This window comes from Marmota marmota, unplaced genomic scaffold (genome assembly GCF_001458135.2).
Source record: "Marmota marmota marmota unplaced genomic scaffold, marMar, whole genome shotgun sequence".
NCBI classification, from domain to species: Eukaryota; Metazoa; Chordata; class Mammalia; order Rodentia; family Sciuridae; genus Marmota; species Marmota marmota.
Window position 1 is genome coordinate 2,239,023 of NW_026000168.1, and position 23,699 is coordinate 2,262,721.

Below are 23,699 nucleotides of genomic sequence, written 5' to 3' on the forward strand. Positions count from 1 at the left end.
TTGAAATTAGTATCAGTATCTACAAAATGTTTTGCTCTAATTTTGATTGGAATTGCATTGAATCTGCAAATAAATTCTTAAGGGAAGAGTTGACAGTCTTCTAATCCATCAACACAGAACATATTTCCCTCTGTTTAGATCTTTGATTTCTTTCATTGGACTTTCAACATACAGAGAGCTTGTACATACTTTTAGACTTAAACCTCAGTATCTTAGTTTTGGTGGTACTACTATTAATATCTACTATAAATATAAATTCCATTGTTTTTAGACTTTATTTCACATATTACAGAGCCGTTTCTTTTATATTGGAAAGCACTGAGTTTTGCATATTATCTTTGTATCCTACCACTTTTATATTCACTTATTATTTCCAGAAGTATTTGAATAGAAACTCAGGGATTTTCTAGACTCTCATGTCAACTTTAGAGTGAAGACATTTTTCTTCTCTTCATGACTTTTAATATCATAAAATCAAGAAGTTCTAGAAAGGAACAGAAAAAAAGAAGTCCTTCATTTTTAATTCTTTCAGAAAGTTTATCATTATTGTTGTTGATTATTCTTTAGGATTTTCTGTATAATAAGTCATGCTATCCTCCATAAAAAACACTTTTATTTCTTCCTTCTCAGTCTAAAGACCTTTTAATAGCCTTTTCTTGTCATATTGCATTGTTAGGAACTCAGGTACATTGTTGAATAAGAATGGTAAGAGAGGGTGTCTTTGCCCTGTTCCACATCTTATGGGAAAGAAACTAGATTCTCATCATTGAGTATAATGTTAGTTATTGGATTTTGCAGGTTCATTATCAAGTTGAGAAAGTTTCTTCTATTCCTGGTTTTCTGAGAGTTTTTATTATGAGTGGGTTTAATTTTGTCAAATGCTTTTTCTGCATCAATTGATATAATTGTATCATTTTGATTATTTGATCTCAACAAGAGTGTTTTTATTTTTTAGTTGAGTTTTGACAGTTCTTTACCTATTTTAGACATTAGTATTTCTCTGGATATGTGGTTTGAAAATATTATTTTACTCTGAATCTTTTCTTTTTATCTCTTTTGCAGAGTTTCTTGAAAAGCAGACATTTTAAATTTGAAAATTAAATTTATCTACTTGTATTTATGTAGTGTTTCATTGTAGGATGTTTTTAGTGGTTCCCTTTTTGATACATTTTAATACAGAACTGAAAACAATCTATGGTATCATTGTTTTTCCGGTTCAAGTGAAATATAGAAAAATTTTAAGCTCTATTATTGTCTCCATTTATAATATAATTGTCATAAACTCTTTATATTTTCTGCATTTAGAACTATATTAAACATTATTATAATTTTTTTCAAATGACAAACATAATTTAGAAGTTAAAGAGGAGAAAATATATTTTCTTTACCCTTATTTTTGCTCTTCCTTTCTTCCTGAAATTTCAAGATTCTTTCTCTTATTATTTCCTGTCTGTTTGGGAAACTTACTTTTATCTTTTCTCAGGGCTGGTCTCTTGGGAAAACTTTTTCTCACTTTTCCATTATCTGGGAATGTGTTCATTTCCCTTCATTCCTTAGGGTGTTTTCACTGGATAGAGAGTCCTGGGTCAATACCTTTTTCTTTTAGTTCTTGGAAGTATTGTGCTGCTTCTTTTGTCTCCCATGGGCTATATCTCTGTCCTGGTTGGGGGTGTCTTATTGCTGCTCTCCTTGTGGCCTCCTTTGACACCCCAGGAAGCCCAGGAGCTGTGCTGCTTCCCAAGGCTGAGAACTCTGCTTTCCTCCCTCAACACCACTGCAGCAGACACTGTGATGCCTTGCTACACTCTTCACTTGGCTTTCACTGTTGTCCCTGGGGCAAGGATCCCAGTTCCCTGTGTGATACTTGACTATAGTTCACAGTGAGTGTCTAACTGCTTCCATCTTGCCCGGTGGCCCCTTTGCCTGGTCTTTGTGCTAGAGAGTGGGGGCTTTGTTGGGGGCTTGCTTTGTCACACTCTTCAGCATTTCTAGATGCTTGGCTTTTCTAACATTTAGTTTTATATAAATGAGGCAAAAAGAAAAATCCAGAAAACTCACCAATGTATTGCTCCTTGGAGCTTTATGTTATGAACATGTAATGTTTGACTTTTGAATAGTTCTGAACAGGAGGGATAGTGAAGACTACTTCTGCACCATCTTGGCAAACATAGAAGACCCCAGGGTTTTGAGACTGTATTGTATTTCTATTGTGTGTTCAACACAAGCACTTCACATTTTTATTTCCTTTTGTAAATTCTCAGTGCCTCTCCTATATTCTCATATTTATGCTCTGCATAATACTTCATTTATGCAAAAGTTGTTGCATTTTCATTTCTTTCTGGTCTTCTTAAAAGTTATTGCTTTATAACATTTAAGAAAATATTCCATGGCATTTTAGGTTAAATTTCTTTCTGCTTCATGGTAATATTTTATGGCATGGGTTTTTATCTGTTGAACAGTTTTGTTGATGTCTGTGCGAGTTCCCTGTCATAGCTTCCTATGGATGGTGTTTTATACTCTCTTCCATCACTTGGTATTGAGCAAATTGATTGTTTGCAGATTTGTGGTGGTGTTGGATCTCAGAGCACAAGAGCTAGAGCAATCTTCCATGTTCACAGCCTGAAAGCTCTCTTCTTGACCACCACAGGGACAAGTGTTAAAAAAAAATGCCATTCCTGCAAACGTGGCCCATCACTGTTCTGATTCACCTGGGGCACTTTGTCTGCTTTCTTGAGAGAAATGACCCGAGTGCTTCTATTCCAGCCTCGACTGCTCCATTTTCTTATCATCACTCACGCAGGATATAATTTCTGATCACAGAGACTCTTCACTTCAGGAAGGGTAGTATTGTTGACCGGCATGCGCCATTCGGCTTCTCAGCAAGCTGCCTTCTTCACCTCTTTCCTTTGTAAACTGTGTTGGGGACTCATATACACATCCCTGGGTTTTATCCTTGTCTTAGCTTCATGGAAAAGGAGTTGAAGGACTTTTTTTTTTTTTTTAATTCTGTCTTCTTGTCGTTGTGCATGATTTCCAGGATAAAGGTGAGAAAATGCTGACTTAGGAAGACATTTTCATAGTGGAAAGTTTTAATCTGCATTTATTGAGTGCCTAATGTTTTAATCTTTCATGTTCATCTTTCAAAAGAATCAAAAGGAGACATGTGCTCGGAAGATGAGGCAACAAAGAACATACTGCTAGGGTTTGTTCAGGGGTAACAATTTTCCATTGGCAATTTAGCCTTCATTACAATACTTCCAGAGAATTCACGGAAACTTGTCTGGCATTAACTAAGCATTGTCTCCTGCTCATTCTTTGACTAGTCAGTGATTTCAGGCAAAGCGCTTTCAAAATGCCTGCATGAAGCCTCTGTTCCACGTGGGGATGAGTTCTAAATGCCCCATCACTAATTGCTGTTCCTTTCCTTGAACTCCAGTGCGATGCTCACATTGGAAGGCTGAACTAGCATGCTTATTTTAGAGCTCCTATTTCATAAGGAAAGAATCATTCTGCACAGAGAACGGTGCTATGTAATTTGACTGAATCCATCAGACACCTTGTCACAGGAGGTTTTTTATAGGTCCCTCTGTGAAAAATTGGGACTTTGGCACATAGCAATAGGTGGCACTTATACTTTACTATTGATTTTAGGATTCCTTCTTCACTACGTCTTTCAGGAGGCAAAATAGGAGGGTTTATATATTTTTTTCTACCCAGAGCCATGCTGGAGTCAGGTCCACTATTAAAAATGTAAAGGCCATAGAAAACTACAGATGACAAGGAAAGATCGTCCCCACATTTCCCACCCAGACATGTTGCATCACTAATGCTTTAAAATATTCCATGTCAGTTTTTTTTCTCAGCATTTAACTTAATTGGCATCATGCTGTCCGTGTAATTGTATTCCTTTGCTTTTGTTTGATTTAAATTAAGTATTTTTCACTGCCATCTATATTTTCACAAATATCATTCTAAAAACTGCCGTGTTTGTATTGCATGCTGTTGAAGTACACTAAGCTACCATAAGAAAGCAAAGGCACATGGACCCTGGAGAGTAAGAGGCATGAATCACCCCAAACGTGACACCTGACAAGTCAGTTCCAATTAGAAGTTGTGAAGTTCTGTAAACATTTTTCAATAAAAAGGAGAAGGAAAATGGTGAAAGGATCTTAATGTTTAGGTGAAAGAATAAAACACCTAAAAGGTATTTGAAAAAAAAAACTGTGATCATTCTCATTTCCAATAAACAGGAGAATGCTTAAATAACAAGTAGAATGTTTAGAAAATAGCAGCTAATAAAAAAGAAAGATGTAGAGCTGTATGGGATGGCCCCCTGCAGTGTGCCTAGTGCAGTGCTGAAGGAGAAAGGCCAGTATCAGAGACATGCCCACAGGACCACCACATTCCCATGGGAACGGGACGCTTGGAAATGTCCTCTGCATATGAGTTTGCACTGAAGAACTAACAGGACTGTGGAGAGTGTGAGGAAGGATGAGAACCTGTGGGAATGGACGTATGTAAGTGCAGTGACTATGAGGTACAAAGCACCAAGAGGGGCACAGAGTGGAAACTTATCAATACCACAAGGTTTTGTAAAATGTAGACGATCAGATTCCACTTTGCTGTCACTGACTGAGCACAGGTCGCACACATGTGTGGAACTGAAGGCTCTCCCTATAGTGGAAAACACGAACTGGGTGAAACAAATTCAGGGAATTCTACTTTGGGTTGTCATTATTTTGATAGTGAGTTTGAATGAAGTTGTTAACTATTAATATTTATGGTTATAACCACAGAGTATTTTACCTAAATGCCCCAAATGTGGGCTAGGCATACCTTGTTTATAAATCATCCACCTCTCAGACTATTTTCTTAAAAAAGGTTTCAAAAGCATGGATGCAAGAATAAAAATATATAAATAGTCTGATATGTAACAGTGAATATCACTATCATTGTAGTGTACCAGTTTAAAGCATAAAAATAAAAAAGAAAGTTCCTGATGCCTGTGGCCAAATGGAGTTTAGAAATTGCATCTGCCACAATACTCAGATTTTTAAGAAAATAATACTTACAATTTCTTCCTACTCTTAAATTGGTTTCTGGCTTGATTATTCTATTTTTTCCCATTTTCTTGGGAGAGTTTGTAATTTTTAAACTTCACACTATAACACACATACAGTGTGTTATACTGTATTCTTTAGGGAGTATTAACAAAAAAATGTGTACATATTCAGTACAGACACAATTTTTTATGACCTTTTCTTTTGCTGGTGGAATTTTTTAAAAAAATTATTTGTTCTAATTTGTTATGCATGACAACAGAATGCATTTCAATTCATAGTACACATATAGAGCATAATTTTTCATGTCTCTTGTTATATACAAAGTAGAGTCACACCATTCATGTCTTCTTATAGGTATATAGGGTAATGATGTCCATCTCATTCTACCATCTTTCCTACCCGCATGCCCTCTGCCTTTGCCCTATCTAAAGTTCCTCCATTCCTCCCATGTTCCCCACCATACCCATTATGGATCAGCATCCACACATCAAAGAAAATTTTGGCATTTGGTTTTTTGAGATTGGCTTACTTCACTTAGCATAATATTCTCCAACTCCATTCATTACCTGCAAATGCCATGATTTTATCCTCTTTTAATGCTGAATAATATTCCATTGTGTATATATACCATATTTTCTTTATCCATTCATCTACTGAAAGACATCTAGATTGGTTCTACAATTTAGTTATTGTGAATTGTGTTGCTATAAACATTGATGTGACTGCATGTGTCACTGTAGTATGCTGTTTTTAAGTATAAATCGTGGTGTGGGATAGCTGGATCAAATGGTGGTTCCATTCCAAATTTTCCAAGGAATCTCCATGCTACTTTCCATATTAGTTGCATCAATTAGCAGTCCCTCCCACAAAGTATGAGTGTGCCTTTTTCCCTACATCCTCGCCAACACTTATTGTTTGTATTCTTAAAAGCTGCCATTCTAACTGGAGTGAGATGAAATCGTAGAGTAGTTTTGATTTGCACTTCTCTGATTGCTAGATATGTTGAACATCTTTTCATATATTTGTTGATTGATTGTATATCATCTTCTGAGAAGTGCCTGTTCAGTTCCTTGGCCCATTTATTGATTGGGTTATTTGTTTTTTTGGTGTTAAGATTTTTTAGTTGTTTATATATCATAGAGATTGGTGCTCTATCTGATGTGCATGTGGTAAAAATTTGCTTCCATTCTGAGGCTCTCTGTTCACTTCACTGATTGTTTCTTTTACTGATTTTATTTCTTGCACTATAGGAGTCTTATTAAGGATGTTGGGGTCTAATCCGACATGATAAAGATTTGGGCATACTTTTTCTTCTTAAACCAGGGTCTCTGGTTTAAGTGTTAGGTCCCTGACCCACTTTGAGCATGGTGAGAATGAGAGGCTTAATTTCATTTTGCTGCATATTTCCAGTTTTCCCAGCACAGTTTATTGCAGAGGCTATCTTTTCTCCAATATGTTTTTGGTGCCTTTGTCTAATATGAGATAACTGTATTTATGTGAGTTTTTTTGTCTGTCTCCTCTATTCTGTACCATTGGTCTACACATCTACTTTGGTGCCAATACATGTCGTTTTTGTTACTATTTAATGTGCAGTTGGTTGAACATGTGCATGCAGATTCAGTGCATAGGGAGATCTGCTTTGTATACAAATGCAAAGTGCTCTGTGTAGGGTACTTTGCTAAATGAGTACTGTATCCTTTAGAATAAGTTTAAGTCTGTCCCAACTGTTGTAGGGGATACACTTATGCTAAATGAAATTATTCTTTATCTGAAATCTAAATTTAGCTAGATATCCTGTATTTTTATCTGCTAATTCTGACCACCCTGTTTGGGAAGAAGATACTCAGATGGAATTGGTTGTACAGCCTGTTATAAAGCTGCACCCATGGCAAAAAAAAAAAAACCTGTGAATGTAAAAGCAAGCAGGACTGAGCTGAGGAGGACTGGACTGCAATGCAAGTAAGCAGGTAGTAACCCCACCAAGAGCATGAAGCTGCACAGGCCCCTGAGGGCCTTGCGCTGGTGTCACTGACTAGGTGCCCACAGTTTGCCCTCTCCTCCCATCAGCCCTGGGTATGGCCAACACAGCTCCTATTGCTGAGTTACCCTGGGGAGGCTCAGGCTGAGCCATGTGCTCAGAACACTGGAGCAGCTTAGCAGCTGAGGGCAGTCTGGGTGGCTGATTACCTGTCCCTCTCAGTATAGGAAGAAAAGTATAAAAAATTGATTAGGCAGCTAGCTGCCTTTGGTTCTCAAGATGTAAAATACAATATATGGTACACTGGTTTATATTTATAAAAACATCTCTGAGAACACATTTAAGTTAATGGAAATGGTTAACAACAGCCAAAAGGGAATAGGGTAACAGAAGTAAGGCATCTCAATGTAAATTGCCAACTGGTTTTGACTTTGGATATAAAGATTTTTTTTATATTATTAAAAAATAAAATTAAAGTCAGAAAGGAAAAATTCCATAAAAATTAAACTAAAATAAAACACAACACAACAAAACAAAAATACTATGCCAAGTGTTTGTGGCCTAACAAGTCAGAGAAAATATATCAAGCAATTCTAGAACAAAATTTTTAACTATATAATCATACTTGTATATATTGTAAAGTCAAAATGTTAGGACTACAAAATATTTTAAAATTTATTCTTACTGCTATTATTATGTTGAGACTAACACACATACATGTAGCATAAAATAATTTTCATATTGTTGGAAATATGAATTTTCAATATGAGAAAAATAATGTACAAATGCAAAATCAAAGAATTTAAGTGAAAATACTGTGGCATTATGTTTGAATTAGGAATATCAAAGAGATTTCTTTTTGAAAACAAATCTCATCTAGTTGGGGGCACTAAAAAGTCTCTAAAACAACAACTTAGTATTCATTGGCACTAAGTGCAGAGATTGTGGTCTCTAAATACCATTCTTTTCAAAGAAGTACCTTGGGGTCTGAGGAGATAGAGTGTGTATGATACAGCTGTTGATAAACATACATTTTCAAAGACATATATAGTTGATGAAGACACTTTCTTACTTTAAATATGGAAGTAAACATTTATCCTGTATTTTCTTATGAAGTGACTGATAAAGGGGAGAGTTCTCTAAGATTTCCAGATTCTAGAAACAATGGCACATACCTAAAATCCTAGCTACTTGGAAGGATCACTTGGGCCCAGGAGTTCTAGTAATTCTAGATCAGTGTAGCCAATATAGTGAAACCATGTCTCCAAAAAACAAACCAAACTTTAAAAGAAGATGAAGATGTAGAATGAATGATAGAATTAGAAAATCACTACTTGGAAATTCTTAATGAAATAATTCAGGAAATGTTTATCAACAACTTCCAAAACCATTAGGTAAAAGATGGATGGAGAGCAACATATTTGCAGGCTGTCAAAGAACCCCCCACAGATGACTGCCAGGGCAAATTGTAATTTTACAGTGGAGGAACTGGGTTGCCACAAGAACCCCTTGTGCTACTCATGGACACACCCAGATTGTATGTGCTTCCTGATCTGAGGCAACATGGAGTACATATTGTACATGAACTAAGTTGAACCTGAATGGATCCAAGTATGTAGATGTAATGTCCAAGAGAGGGCAGACAATAAGAAGAGAGAGAGAGAGAAGTTAAATGGCACCACAGAAATGAAATCAGAGAAATCCAAATGGTGAATTTTCAAAAGAGATTGGAAGTAAAAGACCCAATTTATTTCAGTCACTAGCCCTGGAAGAGGAAGGGGAGGAGAAAAATAGAGATTTAAAACACAACTAAATCAGTATGTGCATGTTGTTTGGGTCCTGAATCACATGAACCAACTATAAAAACATTTTAGGGACAATGGGAAAAAAGAAAATGGACTATATTAAATGCTGTTAATTTTTTCAGGTGTAATATTGGTACTGTGACAATAATAGGAAAATGCCCTTGTTTTTCAGGAATATATACTGAATATTTATTTTTAATTTGTATTGGCACACATTAATTATACAAATGGAGGATTTCATTGTGGCACCTTGGAACATCATATAGCAATATTTGATTGAATTTCATGTAGAGAATATTTAAGGACAAAATATCTTGACACTTAGTATTTGTCTTAAAAGTGATAAAGAAAATGTAAATAATCTTCAGTCTCAAATATAAATATGTATTTCTTATTTATTTAATTTTATATGTCTGAAAACTTAAATAATAAAATGCAAATTAGAAAAATTACCTGAAATTTTATTTTAATACAGATATTTCTTCTCTCTTTCCTTTTGCTTTTGTATGTCATCTTTCAATTCTTAGTATTCTTTTTAGATGTTTGTTGATAATTTCACCCAAACGTAGATCACTTTCGTACCTCAGAGAATGACCTCCAAAGCTCTCTTGGGCTCCATTGCTGCCTCTCTCCTGGGAGGACTTTTGCCTCTGGAGATATTTTTCAATGTCTGCAGATATTTCTACTTGTGGCAACCTGAGGGTGCTATTAGCATTTAGCAAATGTTTGTTGAATTGATTAATACATTGGTGAGGGGGTGAAAACAGAACAGCCGGGCGCAGTGAACCCGGAATAAGGTCAACAGATCATGATTCCCCTTTGATGAGTCTTTAAACATTTTAGCAGAATAGTTTTTCAAGGGCGTGGCAATTCTGTGTATTAGTAAGTTGACCCTTGCATGGTAATTTATTTAAGAGTGAGATCTTGAGAAATTGTTTTGTGAAGATTATATCACAAATCAAAAAAATTGAAGTGCTATGATTCTGAGCAGTATTAGTTTCATTTTGATTTTGTTCTTGGTTTGTGGTTGGATCATACTTAAAAATTTCCATAGCAGGTATTCAAACAGTCCATATGCACAGCTCTTCATCTCTATTTCATGGTCTTTGGGATTAATTAGAAAATTTGAGACAGTATTCCAATCGCACTTTAATATGAATGATAAAGGTTGTTTTTACTTCCCAGTGCCTGAAAACTGTTCCTTTCTGGTTTTTCATATTTAACCAAGCCTCCCTCTTTTCCTGCTCTCTCTGGTAACTTCTCTTCATAAATCCCTTCTCCAGAAGACGGGTGTGAGGGAATTCCAAAGCTGAAGCCTCCATTGTGTTGTTAAATAGGTTTTCCTTTTCATTTTCACCTTTAAGTTTTATGCTTTTCTGAAAATCATAAACTTTATAGAATAATTAGCTCTGTATAAGAAAATATACCACTCCACCAAGGCCTGAATATATATTTGTTCAATTTCTTGACCATGGTTAAATGTACAATTGTATTCTTATAATTAGTTTTCCTTAAAAAAGGTGTGTTGGGGGACAACTCATGGTCCTCTTAAGCCAAACAGGTAAAAGCAGGAAGTCATATTGGGAAATGGCTTTCATTTTCATAAATGCTATAATTAATCATTGGAGGACTAAAACTGTGGCCGTGACCCCTCTGGTCTTTGAAGTTTCCACGCCCACTTTCTGTATGAATTGGGTGTTAAGTCCTAGTGTCAGTGCCAATTCTAACTTAGAAATTACATTCTTCCCACTCAGAAATTCCTCCTGGAGTTTCAACAGGACAAATTATTCTTCATTTTCCCTCCTGAAAACTGTTGTGTAATGCTGCTGGCAGGGAGGGAGATGGTTCCTCCCTAAGCTGGCTGCATTTCCGTGGAAGCGAAGCCATGTCTATATATAGTATGTAGAAAGCCTTAGGCTAGCTGTAGATGAAAAGCTCTCCGGATACATAAGGTATTATTACTACTAAAGCATTATTATTTTAACTTTACTGCAAGTTACAACCAACCCATAAAATGCCCAACCGAAGAGCAGCCAGCCGTGCTTTCTGCTCTGAGTTTCTCACCTCTAACAATTTGTTTCTCTTGTATCAACAGAACCTGTCAAATTTTATTAGGCAAAGTAATTTGAGGCATTTTGGATTTTTTCCCCCCACATGTCTTGGTGGGGAGAGAAATGACCAACACAGCCATTAGTTAAGCATGCTTTGCTTGAGGACCACTAGATAAAGGAGCAGAGAACCAGCCTTGCTCAGGGATAGAAAAAAACATTAGGAAAAAATAATCTACTTCCAGTCACACTGAGTCTTAAACATGATTCAGTTGCTACCTGCTGATTTAATCAATCCCTTTTAGTTAAAAAATAGAAATTGGAGTGTAATATTCGCGATGAAGAATTTTAATAAAACACATTGGGATTTCTTCTTCTTAATGGGAAATGAAAATGATCTGAAGGTGGCCAATGTACCTTTTAAAATCTTCTGGAAAAAAAGAAAACCAAGTGATAGGAACCATCAAAGCCTGATTGCGGTTTGGTATATTTATTGTAACGTGGAGCCCTCAGTGCTTCTCTCCTTGGAATCAGAGATAAATGCGGGTCAGCATGATGACCTTAGGCCAGCTTTTCAGTTGAGGTATTTTGATGTTGATCTTCAAGAGGATCAAATAGTTCTGCCTTTCTCTGGACAGGAAAGCAGTCGGCTGTCTCTCACATTGCATCTTTGGAAGTGAAGGGCGAAGAAAAGAGCTTGAGGTGCGAATTATTGCCAATCCATTTCCATTGTCACTGGCAAGGAGAAGCACTTGTACCTCTGACCAGCAGGGGCCAGCAACAACCATAAACAAAAGACACAGCATTACAGTCAGTAGGCCCAAGGAGAAGCACACCTCTCTGTCAGAATGAAGAGCAAGCCGACTTGACATTGTCTTCTCTCTGTTGCCTAAACATGGTGGAACTCGGATTTCTATGAAGAGTCCTAGAAAATACGAATATATTTTTTCTTCTAGGCAAGGCCCATCCAATGGAGATTTGCATGTCCTGTGGCAGAGAAGGTCATTAGCCACACGTGACTCATAAGCACTTCTGAAATGTAGTTAATGTAAGTCAGTTAAAACTGACTTTTAAATTTTGTTTAACATTAATTAGTTTTAATAGCTCCACTTGGCTAGTGGCTAACATGTGAGAAGGCGCCATATCATAAGGGAAGAGGTGGGTGCATCAGGGAAGAAGTTAACCAAAATGGTAGACATCTCCATTGGGGTGCATCAACGCTTTCCAAGGAAAGACTCAGCCATGAGCATTGATAGGCAAATGGGTACAGAAGAAATAGCAGGGAGTTCAGATAAAGCCCCTGCGTTCCATTCCTCAGATTTCCCTATTTGGACAAGTACTTCCTTAAGGCTGCATTTCTGTAAAATAATGGCAATAATACTGACTTTGCTAATTTGTTGTGAAGATTAACAGAGAAAATGTTCTCAGGACACTCAGCAAAAGGTCTACCATGTAAGAGGTGCTCATTAATGTTAATACTTCCTCATGATCGTTATAAACATGTCAATAATTGAAGATCCAGGCCTAAATTGGGCACAGCCATTAGCCTAAGAGCATCTAATTGTTGTAGCTGTGGATGGATTCCTGGGAAGCCAGCCACAATGTGTGAGCTTCTCCAGGGGTTGAGTTTATTCCCTTCATTCATTCAGTACACATGTGGGTGGTAGGTTGCCTGCAGATGCTGCTGGGTACTCTGAGGTGACCTGGGGAGACACCAAGAGCTCTGTCCCCCTGGAGTTCCTGTGGATTGTAGTCAGCATGTGGCCACTTGGGGAGTTAGAGCCATGGTTTTCCAATAGTAAAAATGTTGGCTAATGGCTTGATCCACTTGGTGATAAATGTCAAGAATAGAGGCCTTTCATAGTTACCTAATAAGTGGCAAGAACTCAATACCCCATTTCTATACTGTTGTCCATTATTGCTTTTAAGCTCCTAAAACACAGATATGTCTTCTTAACTTTATTTACGTAGTAGTAAAGTTCTGTGTTTCAAAATATTTCTGTGGATGGTGATAAAGATTAACTTGTGTTAAATAATGCTTGAAGAACCCTATTATGGTCTCTTTTCAATAGTGTTTCCACCCTGAGTTATGAGCCAGCAGGGTAATGCCCAGGGCAAACGAGGCAAGCTTTTAAACAAACATCCCAACTCAGGGTCACAAATCTGCAAGAGCTAGGAAAGCTATTCACTGTGGGTACTCAGCTGGCAGCTCGCCTCCATGCTTAGGGAGAAGGACAGCACAATACTGCTGGCAAGAGGGCTTTGAGACAGGCTGGAAGACACGAGTGAAAATCGCAGCCTTCTGCTGTCAGGTCAGCAAGGTCACCCCAAGCCCGGCATGCAGTGACAGAAGCTCTACTGATTGTCAAGGTCCCTGGCACACTCTAGTGCCCATCTCAAAGTCAACACTGCTGCCTGACTCTCTGATTTTAAGAGAGGAGTTGGGTTTGTGACCACTATTACTCCCCAGGGGGCTTAGTTAGGCAACTGGTGACAGAAAGTAAGTGCAACAGAGATATTTCCCACTTAGGAAGAGACTTTGCAGTTTTTAAGCATATAAAATGAGAAAATTGAACTCACTTGATCTTTAATATATGGGATATTTGATATATGAGTAACAGACCAATGGACTGGAGATTCTACATTGCCCTCTGATATCAACTGTTGTAACTAGCAGTACTGCAGAGAGTAGTCCATGATTCATCTCATGTTAAGTTTTTGGCAGATGGAAGATTAGAAGGCGTCAGTTATGTGCAACATCATTAAAAAATGATTTCTGAAATTTGGAGCATCTATGGCTATTAATTCAGTCAGATGCTGATTTCTTATAAAGTTCTAACATGAGGGAAGTTTTACCTGTGACATCTTTTTTTCCATTTCATGTAACAAATAAGGCAGGGTAAAGGGAAGTGGCTTGGAGAAAATGTCCAAAAGAGTTTTTTATTTAATGAAAAAAAAAATTTGACACACAAGAAACTCTGGGCTGGAGGTAGTTGATTTCTCAGCTGGGATGTATTTCAGGGAAAGATGGCAGAGTGCCTTCCCCATCAGGACTTGGTAATCATCCCACTATTCATGAACAGATGCCTTGGTCAGATCCCCAAGTGTAAGCGAATTCATTAAAAGATCTGGGGAATTGGGGTATTAATTCTAAATCATTACATATTATAGATTTTCTGGAAACAAGTAGGGGGACATGGCAAGGAGAGGAAATAGTCGAGATTATATCCAGCTCTTGGCCAGAAACTGGTCTCATGAGATCACCAAAGAGCTCTTTTTAGCAGGGTAAGTTTTAAACTCTTTTCAAAAGAGGATTTAAGCAGTCATTGTCACACTGTAGAAGGTGATATAAGACAAAGTGGAATCGTGAATGCCAGATGCCATATATGGAAAACCTACTGGATGGAAGAGAGTGCACAAATCATTTTGTTCTTTATGTACTTTTAAAAAGAATTTTTTATGCAACTTGTGTGAAGGAGATTCAGTGCTGAAGTGATGTCCTGCATTGAGATTGTGGAGTTTACAATAGACAGTGGTGTTTTCCATATGTTGTAGCATGTTTCATTGTTTTTTTCAGAAGTTGGAATTAGTCTCTCTCTTCCCAGGTTTTTATTTTATTTTATTTTATTTTTTACTCAGACAATTTGGCACTGGTTGATGTGTAGGTGGATGTATTTTCTCACCTGCACAATTAACTTGAAGTTATTTTTGGAATCGTTTTCATTTTCAGCTATTACGATGATACCATACTTGGGAAAAATGCTGTTGAGTTTGAGTTAAGAGAATCTGCGTATCAAAGGGCAGAATGTAACACTCAGGTCACATGAAGAGCTTCAAATAGCATCGAGATAGTTTTATCAAGGATAAAGATTTTGAGAACACAATTCTTATAGATTCATTCCTTCCTGCATCCTGGTTGTATTTGTGGATTGTAACTTAACAATCCTACAGGGGTCATATGAAAAGCTTATACCTCTTGAATTAATTAACATCATCAAGAAATAGGAGCTGCTTGAATGGCCTTCATGAAATTTTATTGAGGCACATGACTAAAATGGGCTATAAAATGTATTTTATTTCTGTAATGAAATCCTACATTTGATCCAAATTAACAAAATGTTAATTTGTTTTGGTTCTGCTTGTTATTTCTGCCCACCTCCCTTCTGTCCTGGCCAAAGCAACGATGTGATAAGTGCTTTCTGGACACATTGGTCAGCAAATAATGAGCGTGGTTCTTGGAGAGTGCACAAACCATGTGAGTGGAAATCAAGAACTCTGAGGAGATGTGTGAGTTAGCTGCCTCTGTGTTTAAATTATGGATAATTTAACATGTTTAACTCATGCATGTGTGAGTGATGAGCAAATTGATGCCTCTAGGTCAAATCTGGCCCACTGTTTGTCTTTGTAAATAAAGTTTTATTAGAATATTGTAGGCCATATAGTTTATGCCTGCTTATGCACTGCTTTGGCAAAGTTGAGCAAGTTCCACGAAGATCACATGGACTTAAAAGCCTAAAATATTTACTATTTGGTTCTGTGTAGGAAAACCTTCCCAATCCAAACCTCTAAAGGAATTTTTTTTTAATTTTAAAATTTTGTATTTTCTCTATTAAAAAGGTGATAACACTATGGACTTGTAATTCAAAAGATAGTTCAACCCTCTCCTTTATTGTTCTTTTTACAGTCTGGAAAAGATCTGTGTACCCTTTTTCCATCATCCTTTTCAGGTAGGGCTGCTGTATGACTCAGCTCCAGTCTTGCAGGAGTGAATGTGGGCAGTGGGGCCGTGGGAAGTGCCACAGGTCCCAGGCTGCAGGGATCATGAGTGTGAGCAATGCTGCCCTGAGCCCCGAGGGAGAGCAGAGAAACAGCACAGCACCCTGTAGCTTCGACCTCATTGATCACAGTTGGGAGTTCACTTGTCTAGTCAAAAAGGGCAATTGAACTCTTAAAAGTCTCAGATTTTTCTTGGCAAAGAGGAAAGTGGGGAACGAGTTTTCATAAACAGTCTAAAATAAAAATAGGGAATCTGAATATTCTACGTACACATGTTTGTGAAATTATTGCCATTCTCTCTCCTTGAGATGTAGTTCTCTGGATCTCCCACCCCTTTGCTTCATCCACACATGTAGCTTCTATTTGTTTTTAAGTCTGTGCTAGTCTTCAGGGCTGGCTGCCAACCATTCTCCCCATTGTCTACTCACATGGTAGTCTCTTTGCCCTCCCTGCCATTTTCTGAACCTTGCCTTGACCACCTTAATGCAGCTATGTGACATCCTGGGGTGTATGAGTGATGACCCAAACCTTGAGAGGGCAGGCAGGTCCTCTGGAAGAGAACAGGCCTGGGAGAGGGGTACACAGCCTGTCCAGGGCTGCTGACAGTTAGGAAGGGTGGACCCAAGAGCTGATCACAGGGGAAGTGCTATGCTACCATTCAAAGTTGGGACGATAGAAATCTCTGCGGAATGTTTGAAGCAAAATCTTGGCTGACATACACTTAAGAAAAATTGGGAAAAAAGAAATTGGAGAAAATGAGTACAAATTGCTTTTCATCTCTTGCTGAAAAGCCTATAGCCATGGAGCAGTATGCGAAGGGGATGATGGTAGACAGAGACAGCAATTGTTACAAGTGGCAGAAATAGCATCAACTCATCCAGTCCTGCAGGACCATCCTAGGGTTACCTGCAGTTCAAGGACTGTGACTCCTGTCAACACAGGACTCCTGAGAGCAAGGTTGATGCTTAGCATGATATCTTGGCAAATTATCTTTCTAGTGTCTTGATTTCATAGTTTATAAAAATGAATTAAAATGATCATTTTATAGAGTAATTGGCCTGATGAAAGTTTTTTTTACTTATGACTAAGTTTGATAGTTCTCATGGTTCCAGATTTTTCTATTTGGACTTTGATAGACAAAATATAAAAAATGATTTCAAGAAATATGATTTTACCAAGTAAGGGTTTTGCTTTTCTTCATATAAAGAAATAAGGTACTCCCAAATTTTGAAAGTTATAGAAGTTAAAAAGTAGGAGAGGGTATATGTAGGAGACTAAAATATTATAAGCTAAATTATAAGACCTTACTGCTTATCTTATTCTAGCCAGCTCTTCTGGAGTCAAAATGTGTTAAGGTGGCCCTGTCTCTCTGTCAGGCTTCACGAGGAATATGTTGGCATGCTTTGTACTGGACAGACCATCTCTGGAGACAAGGGACCCATGGTAATTTAGACTAGAAAGGGTAGGGGACACTGCAAGGAAGAGCCCCTCACCCCCACAGGTGAGGCTGGCTGTTTCAGTGCCAGGTATACTTCTATTGTCTCTGTATTACTTGAGATCACCTCTGGAGACTGCAGTTTAAAAAGTAAATCCCACTGCTTCTTATAGCAACAATGTGAATGAAATGTAATGGAGGGATGGATAAATGAGTAAAATATTTTCAACCTAAAAGGCTCAGATTATCTGTAAATATTTATAGTCATTGTGGTGCATTGTTTGGAGAGAACGCAGTTCTCTCTCCGTGAGTGAAGCATGCCTGCTCACTGGCGTCCAGCTTCTCCATCTGGCAACAGGAAGGGCCAGGTGCCTCCCCTCACTGGCAGGCGCTACCCCAACTACAGGTCGATCTGAGTTCGTCATTAGAATGTGTTATGACCTTCATGGCATGATACTGTGTGTGCAGTTTCAGGTTGATTTCATGCCATGGCCTGTTTTTGGATTCTCTATTGTAAATGTGCTTTGAGACTAGTGCCCACAGTGCTCCCATCAGCTCTCCTTCCTGGTATTAGTACATATATCCTCCTTATAACTGGAAGGAAGCATCTGTAGTGTCTTCCCTCATGCCTCGTCATATGTGTTGGCCGTGACCAAATGCTGATCGGCAGCACTGAGGGTAGGGTTTTGGTTCCTTCCTATTTTAATAACTAATTTCATTTCCTTCTAATAAAGGGAGTTTGGATGGAGCTTTGCATTTTTGTCAAATTCAGTTGTTTCAATTTCCTGGTATTAGACTAAAATGTATCCTCTGTAAAAGAATGATACCCTAGTTGTAGCAGTTAAAATTGCTCTTTATTTTTGTTCTACAAAGACAAGCTCACCTACCCATAATTGCAAATAGCTAAAGCAAGAATAATCTAAGGACATCCTGTTCTTCACTTCTAATAGGTGCACGGGACGATATTGACAAGATTGATCGGGTAGCCCTTAATCCACACCTCCCCTCCCTGTTGCGTCCAGAGGATACTTCCCATGAGGGAAGCACACCTGCTCACCTGTTCCCACCTTCCTCTGTGTGGTGATAGGCACGGCGGGGTGCCTCTCCTCCCCAGCAGGCCCTACATCAACTACAGGTTGATCTGATTTTGTCATTAAAGCCATCTTTCTTCTTGTTGGAATTTAAGTAGAAGGTTAAAAGTTACTCAAGAGGTTAGTGATATTGATGGCTCTGACTCAGGCACACACTCTGTTACAACTACCATATGAGGTGTCTCTCATGCTTTATCTCATTCAAGTCTCACCACCCCTAGGAAGTAGGTTCTTTTATGTCTCCATGAGTTTCAGGCTCAGAGAGGTTCTGAGACTTGTCCAGAGTCACACAGATAGGGAGCTACAGAAGGCACAAGCCTGAATTTACCTGGCATCTATGCCCCTGCAAGTCAACAATGTGCTTGTGGCTTCTGTCATGGAAGGGTCCACTAGTGGCACATGCTGGGGCTGCTGGCCTTAGAGGTGACTCCTCTACTTCTTTAAGGCTCATCTGAGGTCATGCTGCTTTGGAGGACCATGCATCTGTTCCACGTCCATGTACAGAACCACACAGAGGTGACTGGGACAGGCCAGGGTTAAAGGTCACAGCTCTGGCATCAGTGGAGCTTGCCTGTAGACTCTGCTTCAATCACCAGGTTTGTGACCCTGATGCGAGAATTCCATAATGATCATCCCCATCTGTGAGATGGGAAAACAGCAGGACTCTGCTCCTGCAGTTGCTCTAGAGTGAAATTCAATAAAACGTGATCATTTTGATTACTCTTGACGTGAGCTGGGTGATGACAGTCCACACCAGGGGAGTGTTGGGGTAAACAACGTGTGGAGGCTCAGGCAGCATGGGTAGCTGAGGAGCCTGGCAGACTTTGACTCCTGTTTCAAGTCATTCGTACATGCTTTGGAATCTCCAGTGAATATTTTGTTTGGAAAAAGCAATTCCTACCCCTTTCTTTTAAAAATGTGGTTGAAACAAGGACTAACTAGATGCTTTAGATAAGAAGCCCGGCGGTCTGAGTACCATGGTGACACATTCTTCAGCAGCACCTCACAGCCTGTGCTGTGAAATATCTCGAGCGGATGTTTATGTGTGCTTATTTTTGGCGTGTGTTCTCTGGATTCTTAAGAACTGGTACACCAGTTTTTAATTCACATCACAAAGCTCCACTTGCAGTGTTCTTGCCTTGGGCAGGTCCATAAAACTCTATGAGCCTCCATTTGCACTCATAAATTGGGATGTTGATGTGAGATTGTGTATGTGAAGGGCTTTGCGTGATGTTTAGCACTCAGGTGATGGCAACGAACAGGGGCTGTTTGACCACATTTCATAAAAGCCCCATCATTTGTTCCCATGTTCATTCAACAAGCTGAGCACCTACTGTGGACCATATGCAATGTGAAGGAGGGCCAGACAGTGTTTCTTGTAGAAGTCACAATTATATTCTAGAGGGAGAGACAAATAAAACATGTAAACGGAAGAAAAGACTTATAATGAATTGCAGTAAAGGCTGTTGGAAAATGGAACCATGAAAGAGCACCTTTGTGACCTTTGCTAAGGAGAAGAGACAGGCTGAAGTAGAAGGGGTGAGGCATGAGCCAGTCAGACTGCAGAGGAGGCAGCACCTGCAAAGGCCTGGGGACTGGGACAGGGGAAGGAGTGGGACTCACCTTTCCCTCTCCAGGAGAAATGGGCTGCAGAGAGGGACAGGGATGTGCACTCGGAGGCAGCAGAGTGGGGAGGGAGACTGAGCAGCTTGGGAGGGGTGGAGTTCACTCTGTGTAAGCAGAAGAATCACTTAGGAGATTTCAGCAGGGAAGCCTGGTGAAGGTCCCACTGGCAGCCCGCAGAGAAGGGATAGGAGGCAGGCTGACACGCAAGGGCTGAGGCAGGAGGCCTTCGCAGGTGCATCCGGACACAGATATTGACCAACAGAAACAGGTGATGGCCCTTTGCAGGCTGGACCAGGGACAGGCATTGTATCTTTTGCCTACAGTCTGTGGTTGGATTCTACCCTCTAAGGCTGTGATAATAAAATTCAAAGTTTAGAAAGACAGCAGGATTCCTTCATTTTCTCCCTAAGGTCCAGTTTTCACATAGTAAAAACACTCTGGCTTTCAGCATCACATCAGCTATGGCTTCACAAAATTGATCCAGAAATGCACCCAATGGCTTTGCTGTAGTCTCAATGGTGAGGGTAGATTCATGGGTTCGGGGATCCTGGAGAGGCAGGGACAGCGCACATCACCTCACATGCCATAGTCTGCTATGTGAGATCACATGACTGATGGTGAAGCAGGAAGAACCCCAGGCTGGGCTCGGTGGGCTGCTTTGCAGCTCTGACCACCCCAGGAAGGGCCAAGCTCTTTCCAGGGAGGCGGCATTAGATGTTGCTGAAGGGCACGGGCTCAGGCGTCAGATGACCTGGATCTGAACTTGGCTCAGTGGGCACCATCTCCGAGAGTCAGGATGACACTCCATCTCTCTCAGCCTGTTTCCTTTTCTCTTATGTTCAGTAGTAATTAATAACCCCAGCTAACAATGCACCTGGCTTAGAAGGACACTAAGCCCATGCAGGCCTCTTTCCTCACCTTTGAAATGCAGGCTGCAGCGCAGATGGACAGCTAGAGTGATCATGTGTGCAAAGCCCTGGCCCCATGCCTGGCATCTAGTAGGTTTTCAATAAATTGTGGCTTTCATGTCTCTTCCATTTATGACAGGAAAAAATTATCTTCAATAGCTTTTTCATAATTTGCTAAAAGACATATTTAGATTTCATATAAATATGAAATGGTATTGTATATTATAAAGGGCTAGGTCAATACAAGGGATTCTTTTGCAATGATTTCCAAATCTTACCCAGTGACTAATAACCATAATTGCAAGGCACCCCAGAAATCAACTCCTTTAATGATCCTCAGTCGCGTCAAATTGTTTATGACTCTTACAGGAGCCCACAGGCCCTTTGGGTGATAATTCATGTACTTATCCATTCAGCAAATATTTAATGAGCACCTACTATATACCAGGCATGGCTCTGGCATTGTTTAAGGGATGTGGAAGGTTGTAAACCAAAGCCAAAATGTTCTAACTTTGGATGCAGCAACTGCAAAATAGCTATAAACACCCAAGTAAGCCTGGGAGTGGGCAGCTGAATATATGACTCTCAAAAATTAGAGAAAGGGAAGTGTGGCTTAGAAATTTTAATTCAGGATTAATCAGATATACATGTACATAAATGCAAGCTGGGTCATCTTAGAGTTTAAGTCTCATCACCTCCTGATCCAAAAAGTTGATTTTTTTGCCCTCTGTATAAGGAAGAGGAAAGCCAAGGGACCCCTTCCTATCACCACCCATAAGTACTGGGGGAACGTTGGGAAGGGGTCAGTGAAAGAGGTCAGTGAAAGACGGGTCAGTGAAAGAGGTCCTTGTCTTGTATTTCTAAATTTTCATTTGGCTTTCAGGGGCAAAGTCAATTTCAAAAGCTTAGCAAATGCATTGTGGGTCCTTCATTTGGATGATGGCCCATTGCAGAAAACAGAAGAGAATGGGAAAGTGTTTCTGCTGTTTTATGTACAAATTAGGCAACAAAGTGATGAAGAAGGAGAGAGCCATCACCCCCAGATCCCTTCACTAATGAATGGTTGGTGTTACGAATGAGGTTGAATGTGCTTATTAGTTCTTATTTTCTTTGATTTTTTAACTTCTTAGCAATTATTTGATGTTATGGTCTCATTTCTAATAGTCACATGCTTTTCTCCTTCTTGAATTATTTAGAATTTTCAAAAATTCAATATTAAATACTAAGGGTCACAGTAGCCAACGCCTAAAAACAAAATTTCTGGAAGCAGATGTGTAGTACCCAGCAATCATACCAGAGCAGCCTGGGAACACTGCACAGTGTTGAGCAGAAAAATGCCAACTGCCCACTGCGATGGGCAGACTGAGCACATTTGCCACTTGAAAGGAGAGAGCGATCATTGCTCATGTTGGCTTCCTCTTAGACTCATTTTTACCAATCTCCCTTGAGAAGGAATGAGCCTTCCTAGATATTTTTAGACTAAAGCAAATTAGAGAATTTTCACCCGAAATGGATTCGAAATAAATTCGTAGGTCTTATCTTCACATGCATTTCTAGCTGTTCTCATGATTTAGAAAACCTGGTTTCTTCAATAGCTTGGAAATTTCTACAGTGAAGGATCATCTTAGTAACTCAAATAAGCACAGCACATTGTTGCTGCTGACTCCCTTCTCAACGGCACACATCTTTGTGGGGCTCAACTCAACTCTTTGGCTGGTTGACATGGCCAGAAGAGGTCTCTGAAGCTTTGTTTCTTTCTCCTGTGTTGAATGGATACATTATAAAATGGATTTTATATGACCTAAAGTTGCTCTTCCTAATTTTCAGAATCCTAAAGATGTCCTGTAAATTTTAGACTCATCCCTTCAAATTTGACTTTTCACTTCATCAAGCAGATAGGGAGTATGTCGTAGAAAATGTAAATGCCCGATGCTCTGCACAGACACATAAATATAGATTTGTTGGAATTACTTCAGCTATCTGTCAGCCTCCTGGCTTTGCAAGCCAGAATCCCCTAATTCCAAAACTATGAGCATGTGACAAAATGTGGTTTATATTGCTTTGTGAAACCAGGACATGCAAGTACACAAGGTAATAGACTGAGGAAGTGGATGTGGGCTAACGGAAAGTACCCCTTAATGCACTTTTTAGCCATCATTTGGAAATGTAACTCCCAGACTCATTCTGTTTCAGAGCTAGAAACATCTGAAAGAAAATATATGAACTCTGCGTTTTTAGTCTTAGAGAAATTTACAATGGAAATAGTGCAGTGTTTTACTTAAAGGGTGAGCAGCATCCACATTCCCTCCCTCCCTCTCTCTTGCTCTCTATGGTTGGCAAACCCACCCGCCCGTCTCCCATCACATCCTGGTTGTCTAATTTAAGATTTGAGAGGCAGACTTGGTGATAGCGACACAATAGTGGTCAAATTCCAGGTGTCTACTCCTAAGCAAAGTGTTTCATTCACGCATAAAATGAAAGGAAGGCTAAATAACAAAAATACCAGATTCTTTGGGTCATCACGTGAACAAATGGTATTTAAGCCAAGGGTCTGCTAGAACACCAGCAGCTATGGCAATATTTGATATGGTTGATTACTGTTCATTGTTAGGTTTCTACCAGGCTCTTGACCAAACTAGAGATTTATGTTATTAAAAGAAAGCCCCCCAAATTATTTGTTGATATGATTTTATTAAAATGATGATGCAATCAGAGGCCCTTACAGTTATCAGTTTTCCTCATTAAAACACACATCTCTTAACATAGAGCAGTGACATTGCTGACTTGATATGATTAATCTTCTTGGGATTCAAGCATAAGAATGAGAACCATAGTCAGGATTGTACTTAGTCTGAGATCAGCCAAGGATCCAAGTACCTGAGGATTTTATGTGGTAATAGTGACAAACACTTTTCTCTTGAATACTACTGTTAAAATTTTAAAGTATATTCAAAATATAACTGGAACTC